The 5,000-nt window shown below is 51.1% G+C and overlaps 1 non-coding gene across 1 annotated transcript in view; it reads left to right on the plus strand.

The window, feature by feature from the left end:
• Nucleotides 1–4,563: 4,563 nt before the first annotated feature.
• Nucleotides 4,564–5,000, plus strand: part of LOC124588389 — a 1,910-nt gene continuing 1,473 nt past the window's right edge. The window contains exon 1 of the ribosomal RNA XR_006975748.1: nt 4,564–5,000. This exon is cut by the window's right edge and continues 1,473 nt beyond it. This is a non-coding gene — a ribosomal RNA (small subunit ribosomal RNA).

The raw sequence follows: 5,000 nt of genomic DNA on the forward strand, positions 1-5,000 counted from the left end.
CCGAGACGAGTAACTACATAGCGGGCTCGCCGTGTCACTAATGTACAGAGATACAATAGTTTCGACTGGAACCGGATTAAACGTATACACGGCGCTGATTAGTAATAGATAGAGCCATCAGAATACAGATAATGTATACAACTGTCCGTATACATGCTGAAAGACTCTGCTCACAATCACACGTCAGCCAGACACTCTTATCACGCACTACTCTCTGCCTGTAACAGGCACACAGACAATATCTAAGCACCAGCATGGAACAACACCCAGTGCATCCTCTCTGCCACATTAGACAATCCACACTATCATAACCAGACCGGGAGGTCCACTCGGAAAACAGAATATCCCACCCTTCCGACAACCACCATTGCTCAGCTAAGCCACCAACACCCACACATGTCCTACACAGGGGTGCACCCAACATCACAATACTGCCTCCTGTCACACCACACAAACAATGGCACGAATGAAAGACACAGGTCTGCCACAAGCATGGAATCAGAGCGCCGCCTGTTATGAGCCAAAGGTGCACCCTGACGTGGCAAATCAGATGATGCCGCAGTCATTTACTTACGATAATCACAATCAACAAACCAGCCCCCCCCCCCCCCGAAAACACCTTTCCTTACAACAATGTGTGCCTTAACCTAACCCGTATTGTGCCTTAACCTAACCCGTATTGTGCCTTAACCTAACCCGTATTGTGCCTTAACCTAACCCATATTGCGCCTTAACCTAACCCATATTGCGCCTTAACCTAACCCATATTGCGCCTTAACCTAACCCATATTGCGCCTTAACCTAACCCATATTGTGCCTTAACCTAACCTATATTGTACCTTAACCTAACCCATATTGTACCTTAACCTAACCCATATTGTACCTTAACCTAACCTATATTGTACCTTAACCTAACCTATATTGTACCTTAACCTAACCTATATTGGGCCTTAACCTAACCTATATTGGGCCTTAACCTAACCTATATTGGGCCTTAACCTAACCTATATTGGGCCTTAACCTAACCTATATTGGGCCTTAACGTAACCCACGTTGCGCCTTAACCTAACCTATATTGTACCTTAACCTAACCCATATTGTACCTTAACCTAACCCATATTGTACCTTAACCTAACCTATATTGTACCTTAACCTAACCTATATTGTACCTTAACCTAACCTATATTGGGCCTTAACCTAACCTATATTGGGCCTTAACCTAACCTATATTGGGCCTTAACCTAACCTATATTGGGCCTTAACCTAACCTATATTGGGCCTTAACGTAACCCACGTTGCGCCTTAACGTAACCCACGTTGCGCCTTAACGTAACCCACGTTGCGCCTTAACGTAACCCACGTTGCGCCTTAACGTAACCCACGTTGCGCCTTAACGTAACCCACGTTGCGCCTTAACCTAACCCATATTGCGCCTTAACCTAACCCATATTGCGCCTTAACCTAACCCATATTGCGCCTTAACCTAACCCATATTGTACCTTAACCTAACCTATATTGTACCTTAACCTAACCTATATTGTACCTTAACCTAACCTATATTGGGCCTTAACCTAACCTATATTGGGCCTTAACCTAACCTATATTGGGCCTTAACCTAACCTATATTGGGCCTTAACCTAACCTATATTGGGCCTTAACGTAACCCACGTTGCGCCTTAACGTAACCCACGTTGCGCCTTAACGTAACCCACGTTGCGCCTTAACGTAACCCACGTTGCGCCTTAACGTAACCCACGTTGCGCCTTAACCTAACCCATATTGCGCCTTAACCTAACCCATATTGCGCCTTAACCTAACCCATATTGCGCCTTAACCTAACCCATATTGTGCCTTAACCTAACCTATATTGTACCTTAACCTAACCCATATTGTACCTTAACCTAACCTATATTGTACCTTAACCTAACCTATATTGTACCTTAACCTAACCTATATTGTACCTTAACCTAACCCATATTGCGCCTTAACCTAACCCATATTGCGCCTTAACCTAACCCATATTGCGCCTTAACCTAACCCATATTGCGCCTTAACCTAACCCATATTGCGCCTTAACCTAACCCATATTGCGCCTTAACCTAACCCATATTGCGCCTTAACCTAACCCATATTGCGCCTTAACCTAACCCATATTGCGCCTTAACCTAACCCATATTGTACCTTAACCTAACCCATATTGTACCTTAACCTAACCTATATTGTACCTTAACCTAACCTATATTGTACCTTAACCTAACCTATATTGTACCTTAACCTAACCTATATTGGGCCTTAACCTAACCTATATTGGGCCTTAACCTAACCTATATTGGGCCTTAACCTAACCTATATTGGGCCTTAACGTAACCCACGTTGCGCCTTAACGTAACCCACGTTGCGCCTTAACGTAACCCACGTTGCGCCTTAACGTAACCCACGTTGCGCCTTAACGTAACCCACGTTGCGCCTTAACGTAACCCACGTTGCGCCTTAACCCAACACACGTTGCGCCTTAACCCAACACACGTTGGGCCTTAACCCAACACACGTTGGGCCTTAACCCAACACACGTTGGGCCTTAACCCAACACACGTTGGGCCTTAACCCAACACACGTTGGGCCTTAACCCAACACACGTTGGGCCTTAACCCAACACACGTTGGGCCTTAACCCAACACACGTTGGGCCTTAACCCAACACACGTTGGGCCTTAACCCAACACACGTTGGGCCTTAACCCAACACACGTTGGGCCTTAACCCAACACACGTTGGGCCTTAACCCAACACACGTTGGGCCTTAACCCAACACACGTTGGGCCTTAACCCAACACACGTTGGGCCTTAACCCAACACACGTTGGGCCTTAACCTGCTCTGTAATTGTCATACGACGCGTTAAATTAGTGTGGTGTTGCCTAACTGCAACCCCCGCAATATAGTTTGCTACTCGCACTGCCTGGTCCCCAGAGTATCGCTTCATGTTAAACACCTTGCAGCTATACACTGTAATGCGGATGGCAGCAGGACGTACATGCTCAATGCCCTTCGCAGTTGTTCATTGGCATTTGCATGGCGAAGCACAGCCTACGTTGTGGTACGGCGTGTGTCAACTGTCCGCTGATGTTGTACGTCCAAATCACACACTGTACTGCACATTGGTCCTCATGTACTGAATGATACATCGTGGTACATGTGTGACCGTACCACGACTGCGCCAACAACGGCGAACCATACGGTCCAAATATTGTGCACTCAGCTACGTGTCGTCTCCCTATAAGAGCTGGATTGCAGTATGGTATGCCGTGGATGGCGATCAGCATGAGCCGTCTGTTGATGTAGTGGCGCGTGTTGTCAGACGTAGTCGTCTCTTCTCACACACCGTGATAGCATGGTGCACTGCGTTCCACATCTGCGACATGCGACAGAGGCCGGTTGACAGTCGTTCGCGCAATGGACATCGCATACGTACGGGGGCCACCTTCCACGTGTTCGCGAAGCGTGCACATGTTGTTGCGTGTATGTGGGCAGACATAGTGTGTCGTGACACCTGACACAGGCATGCAACAATCGTTGAATTTGCAAATGGCGATGGACGTCTACGTTTGCTGGTGACGTTACGCAAATGAACAACTGGTAAACGGTTGTGGTGCGGTTGTTCTCGCTAGAGGTGAATCAGTGATGGCGACGATCGGTTGAGCTACCAACCGGTTGTTTCAGCGATACCCACCATGCCCACGAACGTGAATGGCATGTGGGTGTGAAGCGATACGCGGCGGTGGCTGGGTGGGACCGTCCCCGGCCGGTGAGGGGGGGCCTCCCGGCGTGCTGGCCGCGCGGTGCGTGGGCGCACGCGCTACAGCCGGCTGGTGGGGGCGGCCAGTGGCAGGCGCGCCGGCCGACGGAGGCGGCAGGCGGCGCAGCTGCGCGCCGGCGCACCCTGCACGCGGCGCCGTGCGGCCAAAGTAGGTCCTCGCGGGCCCGGTGCGAAGCGCGGTGGACATCTGCAGTGTGCTGGTCCGATTGAGGACTGTGTGCGCTGAGGATGCGCCGCCGCCCGGCGCTCGGCGCCGCGACGCCGTCTGCTGCTCGGTCGCCTCTGCGGTTCTCGCAGGTGGTTTGTATCGCAGCTGTGCGGACGTGTTGGCGCGTGCGCTGTGCTGGGAGAGTTCGCTTCGGCACCCAAGTGGGGCTTTTGTCCTTCTGTGGCGCTGGCGTTGGAGCTGCCGGCCACCGTAGGTGGCGCGTGTTGTCTCCCGCCGGCAATGCCACGACAGCACGCTCCCGGGCCTCTGTCGGCAGCGGCAAGCTCAGTTGGGAGCACGGGTGGTCGCACCTAAAGCGTCTACTCGCCAAACTCCGGGCGATTGCGCCTCTCTCGAACCCGACCAAGTACTTAGGACGGCGCTGCGCGCCGCCGGGACCTGAGAGGGTTTCGAGGTGTATTGTGCAGGGGAGCTCAGCCTCCTCCTGTTTGCAGAATAATTGAGCGGACGCTTGCGTGTTCGCGCGGGCCCCCGGGACACACTCCCGGGCGGCCGGCTGCTCAGCTCTAGTTGACGCAGCTCCCTGGTTGATCCTGCCAGTAGTCATATGCTTGTCTCAAAGATTAAGCCATGCATGTCTCAGTACAAGCCGCATTAAGGTGAAACCGCGAATGGCTCATTAAATCAGTTATGGTTCCTTAGATCGTACCCACGTTACTTGGATAACTGTGGTAATTCTAGAGCTAATACATGCAAACAGAGTCCCGACCAGAGATGGAAGGGACGCTTTTATTAGATCAAAACCAATCGGTCGGCTCGTCCGGTCCGTTTGCCTTGGTGACTCTGAATAACTTTGGGCTGATCGCACGGTCCTCGTACCGGCGACGCATCTTTCAAATGTCTGCCTTATCAACTGTCGATGGTAGGTTCTGCGCCTACCATGGTTGTAACGGGTAACGGGGAATCAGGGTTCGATTCCGGAGAGGGAGCCTGAGAAACGGCTACCACATCCAAGGA

Source organism: Schistocerca americana, unplaced genomic scaffold (genome assembly GCF_021461395.2).
Source record: "Schistocerca americana isolate TAMUIC-IGC-003095 unplaced genomic scaffold, iqSchAmer2.1 HiC_scaffold_640, whole genome shotgun sequence".
NCBI classification, from domain to species: domain Eukaryota; kingdom Metazoa; phylum Arthropoda; class Insecta; order Orthoptera; family Acrididae; genus Schistocerca; species Schistocerca americana.